Raw genomic sequence first — 9,056 nt, forward strand, 5'->3', positions numbered from 1 at the left:
ATGAATCTAAGGCCACAGTGTCGCTATGGTAAACAAATACTAGAGTGAATTTTAAAGAATGCATTTATTCTATTGTGGTTTATGCGCTGTCGGCGAAGTAGATTTAATTCAATCCAATAAGTTTAAATAAAATGCAAGAAAAAATGCGCATAATTTAATATTCCAATACAAGGAAGTCATGTGGTGCACACATTAGTGTTTTTTTATATATAAAGCTATTAATTTTTTTTTCCCTTTCTTTTTTGCCTGAAACAAACAACGGGCTCGTACCTTTTCTACGGCGATTTTATTGATATGCGGTGATTTATAGTAAATTCGCGTACGTTTCAGTTATGAATAATAAATAATTAAAAAAAAGGTTATATTTTTAGGAAAGTAAAAAATCTTTCATTCCAAAACTTAACATCTAAAGAATAAATGGATAGAATAATACAAAGCTAAATCTTTTCTAGAATCGTGAATAAAAGTTTCATTCACGATGCACATTAAAAATTAAGGAAAAATTTTCTTTTTTTTGAATGAAATCTTAAGAAATCAAAATTTTTCAGTTAGTCTTGAATTTTATAGTAGTGTTTCTATACTCCACGTAATGAAATTTTGAGTCTGTCGTTAGACGATGATGGATAGTTACAAGAAAAGTGCATTCAGTTTTGGCCGGTTGGTATACTCTTGATTCTTGACGAGCATCTTTGAAAATAGCTAGAGGGACGAAATTGGTATTGAATAATTCTAAGCATTAGTTTACATATTCATTAATAAGTGATGAAGAGACGTGATGGATAAGATTGTTGTATTGAAGCAAGCGTGAAGGGAGCGAAGATTATGCTAACACTATTAATTATTCTTAAGTTTACTAATAGTAAAATTCGAGTTAAACCCAATTTTATTCTTCTCAACTTCTGACAAAGTATTCGCACAAATCAGAAATCATGCAAATTTAATGGTATGCAGTATATACTTAGGGCCAGCGTCAAAGCTGGTGTAACCGGTGTAGAGGAGCAGCGAGCCAACAGGATTTAAGGACGACAACATTTTAAAATTTTGCTAGGAACCGGACGGCAGAATTTAAGAAACTCAGATTTTGCACTGGGCTGCAAAAAAAGCTTAGCTTCGGCTATGAATATACTTTAAAAACAGGAGGTTAATCTTCATCATGGATCTATTGATGATCTATTGAGATCATAGATCATCATCAAGGATCTATTGAGATCTTCATCATGGTTAATCTTCATTAATCTTTGTCATGGATCTATTGATGGAGTGTTTTGCTACGTCGCCACTGTATCTTAACTTAGTTAATCGCAATGCCTTTCGCTAACGCTTAACGAACTTGGGGCAGGGAACAGGTAGACATGTAAAATATCAATCACATTATGTTTCGGATACGCGAGACTTGACGTTGAAAGGGACAATTCTCAGAATCCGCACAATTCCAGAAAACCCACGTAGCTAGGTTACCATTTTCACTTACTACAAAGACTTGAACGCTAAACACTAATCGATTATCGCTCAGATTAGGATCACGTGAGGCTTCAGAAGCAGAACTTTCGTCTGGTTGGTTGTCTCTACCCGAGACTGAGGTCCAGCAGAGACATTTTCGATGACGTTTGAAAACGTCCCGCTTCAGGCGGGGCTCTTTTTTTCTAGGAATCTTTCCGTTTAAACCAGTGCTACCAGAATTCGTTTCTCAGAAAAGTCCCGTCTAGCAGGATCTGTAGCCATGTGTGATAACCTCTTTAAAAGTGCATGGAGTACCAGGAACTTCAAATAAGACATCAGGTGTGCAGTTTTGAAATTTTAACCTTGTTTGTAAATGATTTAACTTTTAGCTAATGAGTTAAGCAGCCACATGGGCCCACCAGCGGCCGAGGGGTAAAGCTGCTGAACACTGGTAGTTCCATCCGGGGTTCGAATCCCCGCGAACTAGCTGCAGTGGTACTTCCGTAGTTTTTCCCATGTCTATGTATAAACGAGCCAGTTTCCCTTAGAAAGACCCCCATGAAGGCCTCCTTCTAATTAGGCAGATAACTCTAGAGTACTTTGCCGTAATTAAATAAAACAAACCAAGTAACCGCATATTGTAAAATACTTCATTTTCTAAACAAGTCAGCGGTTTTATTTGCGTCAAAAATTACAGTGGCTAAATAAATTTTAACTTGATTTTGATTCCTTTTTATGTTTTATATTAACAATTAAATAATTGTTAAAGATAATAATTCGCCAAACGATTAACACAATTTTGTGTGTGTAACTCTTAGGTTGAACATTCAGTGACCTCACATTACAGAAGTTATAAAGTTAGTAATTTATCTGCAGAGTGTTTTTGTTTTTGGTTTAATTAAAATGCCTATCTAATTTAAATTAGTAATTTCTCTGCAGAGGGTATAATATAGTTTTTGCTTTTGGTTTAGTTAAAATTCCCATCTAATTTTAGTTGGATAAAAAGTTTTATTTTCCTTTTTGCCAGCGTTATGTAAAAATGGAATCACAGTGCTTAATTTTGTTTAATTTATAAACATATTGTCAGTTTTAGGATAGAAAAGGAAAATAATCTCTATTACTGAATAATTATGAATCTGTACAATTATACATGTGTGTATGTATGCATGTTCCTCGCATTGTGAAAAAACGGCGGCTCCTTGAGCCACCATATTTTGAACACGCACCTAAATATGTGCCCCTCAAAACTCGAATTTTGAATTTAGAATTTGTTTATAGTTATCATTATCCATAATTGAACGAGTTTAGTGATTTTTTCATTAAAAACTCAGCTTTTTAAAAGAAACGTGTTTCCACTGCTCTTTTATCGTCCTCACGTCGTTATGTTGCCATTCGTCACAGTGTAAGATATTTCTCCTTCAAATTTAATCAACAAACTCGGCTGCTTAAAAGGAGTGTGTTGCCACTGCCGGAAATAAAATACTTATAATATCTTCCAAACGCCAGTGCTTTGCGATTTGGTAAAGATAAGATATTTTAACTTTCAGATTTAATCTCTTTGTTACTGATTAACAAACTAAGCTATCAAAAAGCAATAAACACAATTCTTAAAAATATTTTTTTAACTTTTTAATCTGATTTATTTAAATAAAAATGTATTTAATTGGCATTGCCTATCTGGTCTGGTCCTAATAATTCCTTCAGAAATTCTTCATTATTCATTAAATTTATTCCTTTCAGTCTGTCCTGTTCTTTGCAATAACATCACTTTAAGCTATTTTTTTAATACTTTATTTCTAGCTGTGATCTGAGCAAAATCTAGCGCTTGTTTTTTTTCTTTGTAATCGCGTTAATAAACTGACAGCAACAATTTTAACTTTATGCACAAGCAAGTCTTCCGGAATAATTTAAGTGAGTTCAAGGAATCAAATAACTTTTTTTTTTTTTGCAGATTAACTTGAAATATATCATTGTGCTCCTATCATTGCAGCTCACAGTAAAAGTGTGAAAAATGACTGTAGTTGTATTTCTTTGACTCTTTTCCAAGTCAAAAATAATATCCGATTAAAAACAATTTTACTATGTCGATAATATTAAGACTAAAACAAATTTCTTGGTTCTATTATAATTTAAAATATTCAAGGTATACTCTGTTCTGTTTGACAACATTTTTAACAGGAAATATTGTGCTATTAATTAAGCACGTGCAAAGATATCTTTATGCTTTGGCTTTTTTTTTTTTAAAATTAAAAGCAGTTTTATGCCGTTTAAAAAGTTTAATATGTTTGAGAGGTTTGAAAATTACCTCAGATGTTAAATACGATTTGCCTTTCATTTTCTGTCAATCGTCAAATTATTTCACCCTAGGTCGTATAGAGCATGTCCTGGGATAAACTTGGAAATTTTATTCTGCGAAAAACAATAAATTCAGAAGTCTTGTATGAGACAAATAATTTTGCCATGCAATTCAAAGCAAGAAATGAGGAACGCGGACTCAAAACGTAATCTTACTTCATGGACATCCCCAGCAGCATCCATTGCTGAAACTTTAGTCTTCATGTCATTTGACAACATTTTCAACTTTTGTTAAACAAAACGCTGAAAAGTGATACGCCTTTTGGCTGCAAATAAATGAATCATTCTCCTTGTAGCTTAGATCTGACAACAACTGACCTTTATCTTATCCAGTATTTTGCAGCTATCTCTCGTCGGGCGACGAATGGACCATGAAGAAACGAAAATTGTGCGCCATTAATTTAATACTCAAATGCCATTTCTAGAAAGGATGTAAAAACTGCGGTTGCCGCAAGACAAATATCTCAGTAATGGTCGGTATCGTGTACAAAAAATAGTTTAAAGAATTTCTGGCAGAATGGTAATAAAGTATTTTTAATATGTTTGCAATTAAACGGATTAATATATGTAATTGAACGGATTTTATTTGTAATTAAACGGAAGATACTTTCTGAGTGCTTCTCATATTCAGTCTATGTTTTGAAAGACTTATGACACCTTATTAAGAGAGGTGAATTATGCAACTAGGAATGGTATGACTAGTAATAGAAAGTGTTCTGATCTACCGGTGCTTCCAATAAACCTGGGCTATTGAAACCTGACTATTTAAAACTGCTGATCGTAACTTCTGCTCATCAGTTTTATGCGTAAATAATTGGCATGAATATAAAATTAAGACGTTTATAAACTTCTTTCCGCTCTATGAATCAAGGGCTACCCTTGACAGGCTGAACTGTAGTAAAACTTAGTGGCCTTCATAACAGGGCCCCGGTGAAGGTGCTCTGACATAAAGCTGCGTTCATTCCTATGAAGACAAATTTCTAACTTGAAAAATTCAACTTTCCTAAAGGTGCTTGCCCCTTATGAAGGTCAAATCTTTCATATGCTTTTAAAGGTAATATGAAGATGATAACCGAAATCCACTGAGAACGTCACTGACGATGTATGGTGAGCTCATTGCATCCAAACAATCAAATAATTCCACTGCTTACAAAGAGTTTAATACACACGGAATGTTTATGATATCTGATTCTGAATTTGGAATATTCGAAATCTAAAATAAATCTAATACTTCAGCACCTCTTTAGATATTCAAAGAATCATCAAACACTGGGGCACTTTAATATCTATTTATTAAGTAGAAATTCTGGGCAGAAATTTTGGGCTATGGGTAACCGAAGTTTGAAAATTTTCAAAACGAGAAATGGGATTGAAATACGATGATAATATTTAAATTTCTTTTATTCTCTATACAAGTTTTTTGAGCTTTTTTTATATACTTACACTCTTGAATCTAAATAAGATTTTTATTTTTACTACCACAAACTAGTTTTAACAGAAATAAGGAATTATATAAAACATTACTTATACTTCATATAGCCTACGGCAGCGTTTCACAAACTGTGGTCCGCAGATTATAAGTGGTCCTCGAAGACCCAGCTGAATTGACAAGCTAAATCCCAGACCTTGACCAAGTATTATTCAGTTTTAACATAAAAAATGTTTGAAATTTAAGCTTTTAATTGATCATAAATTACAGTAATAATCAACTAATAATATTACCATTTCCCATCGTACTTTTCCTCTATGCAGTATCTTAATAAAGCCTTTCCCACTGAAGACATTTGATGGTTTGGTTTGGTTTATTTGATTACGGCAAATCACGGAAGGGCTATCTGCCTAGGGATGCCTTCATGGAGGACTTTAAGGGAAACTGGCTCGTATACAAGTTACATATGGGAAAAACCATGATGAAAACGCTTATGCAACCAGCCCGTTCGCCGGGATTCGAGCGAAAACATTTGACATAGCCTCGAAATCTTCAGGTAAAGTATTCGATTGGAAATGCAGCGTCAACGACAAGATGAAGCCTAAGCTTTTAAAATCTGAAAGCAATATTCCTCTGAGTTACTTATCGTTTTCAGATTTCTTATCTCTCAAACGGTAGTTTAAGTTCATTTCATCCATCCTGAGACAATTCTAAATCACCACCGTCTTCTTCTGCAAATAGATATTTGAAAACATTTTTCGAATTTCCATTTTTGAAGATATATGACTCTAGTTCTGCTTATGTCTTCCGAAAATCCAAGCCTTAGGATATTCAGCTCCGCTTAATCCGTGCAGCTTTAGTTAAACTCATATTACCAAAACTTTCGACAAGAGTGGGACTTAACGAATCTAATTTTTGACGAAAATTCTTTACATATTGATTCAAAATCAACTGTATATATTTTTACATCTTTGGCATAGAATCGTTCTGATGAAAAGTTTCATAGCTGCAATGTATTAAGTCATCCAAATTTGTGCTTAGATTTGAGAGAAACTTTTGAAATTGAAAACATGAGAATCGATTTTAAGGAATCTAATATTATCTTTAAAGTAAAATGGAAAGTGACAGAAAGTAAAATATCTTTGCACCTTGGGAAAAAAGTTTAGAATTTGTAACCTAGTTTATGATTCAATTATTTAAATTACGGCAAAGCACTCGAAAACGATCTACCTAAGGGTAAGGGTGCCTTCGAGGGAAAATTTTTTTAACTAAAACGGCTCGCATTCCCATTACACATGAGGAAATCCAAGAAAACTCCTATGCAGCCAGATGTTCGTTAGGATTTTACCCCGGGTTAAGATTGTCAGACGTGCCGGTTTTGGATAAAAGGTTTCACTCCCCCGAAATAACGTTTCAGTAATATATCCATACATGAAAAGCATTTAATACATTCAGTTACTTCAAAACCATTTCAAACCAAAGTCATCGGATTCTTAGGAAATACTGAAATATACTGAAAATTAATACCTTGCCCGATTAAAGTGTCAAGATAGCTTTGAGAAAGATTAAAATGCTTCACAAGAAGTATATTAACATAAGGGCATTCATTCTATTAAAATGCTTCACAAGAAGTATATTAACATAAGGGCATTCATTCTATTAAAATATGTTGCATCGACAGGACAGGAGGAAGTTGGCAGGACAACAGAATTTCGCCGTTGGTTATACCCACCGTACTAACTGTACAGCTTCGCTTCAATACTGATGGATAACAGCCCAGAGAATGGATCCAAAGTCTTCTACCAACAGCCCACAGAAAGGCTCTCGGCTTGGCACTATTTTAAGTGCCTCCATGCCACAGAAACACTATATATTTACAACAACCATACCTTTTTCTGGATACTGCAGCGAGCATTACTAAATACTATAGTCAGTATCGCATTGACAGGTACAGGCAGAAGTTAGGCCAGCACCATCTGTAATACCACCAGTGACTGAGGTATTGCTGTACCTGGCTAACTGTTAAGTTTCCGCTGGAATTTCGAAAGAGAATACTCTGGGAGGTGGTCCGAGTGTCTCCCAGCCCTCTTTCCCTTCCACCAATCTCTCGAATCTCTCGGTTTGCCGGGTCTTTTGAGAGCCTTTTGCAGCACAGACACTATACGCTTACAAAAATCCCTGCCTTCTCCGGGATTCGAACTCTGGCCCTTCGGTTCTGTCTGTGTCACTAATCACTGTTTCTTTTGGGCGGCAGTGTCCCCTCGACTGATCAGTATTATAGTTTGAGCAAACAGGTTCATTCTCATCATATTCTAAAAAGAGCATAATTATAATAATTCGAGAGTTAAACGGACATCCTCCTTACGGATATAAGCTTTTATTCCCTACGGGCAAAAAAAGCCTTCAAATTTTTAACTCTGGTTCGAAACCCTTCAAACTGTTATTGACTTGAAAGTCCCTCACGAATATTCTAAGAATGATGTGGAATGATATAAAATGAAAGTAAAATATGCATGGAATGCTCCGTGCTGTGTGAGGCTAAAGGATGAAAGCTGCTAACTGCAACTTTTATATTGTGAACTACTTCACTAATTTTATAAAATATTACTATGTAATAATTTTCTTTAATTTTTTTATTAAAATCCATTTTGAGGCTAAAGCGCGATTTATTTTTCACTAATACACTTCCTGACGATGCCTACGGCAGGACTTTCTAAGGGAAACCAGGAAAACTCCGAAAACTTTCCTCTAGCCATCCTGCTCGCCGTGAATTGAACCCGGGGTGTTTAGCAATCTTATCCATTTGCCATTTATAGGCCAGCATTTAAAAATTTCAAAATAAAAAGGCCTAAGTTATACGGACTGACCTTACTCTTATTAAAAAGACTTTGCTGTAAGATCTTGCAGTTTTCGAACCATGCAGAGGACAATAATTTAAATGAAAACAACTACAAAAAGTTTTATAGAAGAGTTTTGGAATTAACTAAAAAATAATATAAATGATTAGAACTTTTTACTAAGAGAATAATTGAAAACATAGAACTCTATTATTCGGAATATAGTATAGCGTTGAATGTGGTGAAAATTAATTTCCTTAACTATTAGCTGAATATTTATTTTTAAATAGTTTCGATATTCACTAAATTTTATTATCTGCATATTACGGTGTTCGCAGCCTGAAAAACGAAACATATTTTTCTTTATTACACTATAATAAAATAATTTTATATAAATATTGACATAAAACATAATAACAGTAAATTAAATAAATAAATAATACAAAAATTACATAATTAATTAATTAATGATATTAATGCTACAAATAAACAACTTCTATCACTCTGAAGCAAAAATGTTTAAAATCAAAATTGAAAATATTTGTTTTTACTTAAAAAAAAAAAAAAAAAAAAAAATCGGGTAAATTTCCCGTACATATCCCGTACACTCGACTGTACGAAAATCACACGACTATTTTTTTTTAGCCTTACGGAGTTTGGAAAAAAAAAAATTAACAAAATAAGTTTATTGTTTTAGAATATCGCAAGAAATGTTCAAGTGAAAATAATTTTGTCGTCTAAAATATATCCTATACTAAATATTATATATCTTTCCTCACAGTAATAAAAAGACATGACAAAAATATGATTAATGATCACTTTTATCAATTATTACAAAGTAATTGTTTCCACTAGTAGTAACTTAATGAGAACTCTAATCATTGTAATTTGTTAATTGGAACGACAGTTAATAAGCTCAATCAATCATTTAAGACGCCGCCTTTGGGGGCTTTGAGTATATTTTTATGAAGAACCAGACTGAACTGAAAAAGAAA

General features: G+C 33.6%; 1 long non-coding RNA gene across 1 annotated transcript in view; it reads right to left on the reverse strand.

The window, feature by feature from the left end:
• The window catches only part of LOC146997090 (uncharacterized), a 147,388-nt gene extending 143,328 nt beyond the window's left edge, over window positions 1-4,060 (reverse strand). Inside the window, exon 1 of the long non-coding RNA XR_015040994.1 lies at window positions 3,952-4,060. This is a non-coding gene — a long non-coding RNA (uncharacterized LOC146997090). The remainder of the gene's footprint in view (window positions 1-3,951) is intronic.
• Between the last annotated feature and the right edge of the window lie 4,996 nt (window positions 4,061-9,056).

Source organism: Stegodyphus dumicola, chromosome 5 (genome assembly GCF_044657685.1).
Source record: "Stegodyphus dumicola isolate Sdum_Otavi_A_Nest chromosome 5, ASM4465768v1".
In the NCBI taxonomy this organism is placed as follows: Eukaryota; Metazoa; Arthropoda; class Arachnida; order Araneae; family Eresidae; genus Stegodyphus; species Stegodyphus dumicola.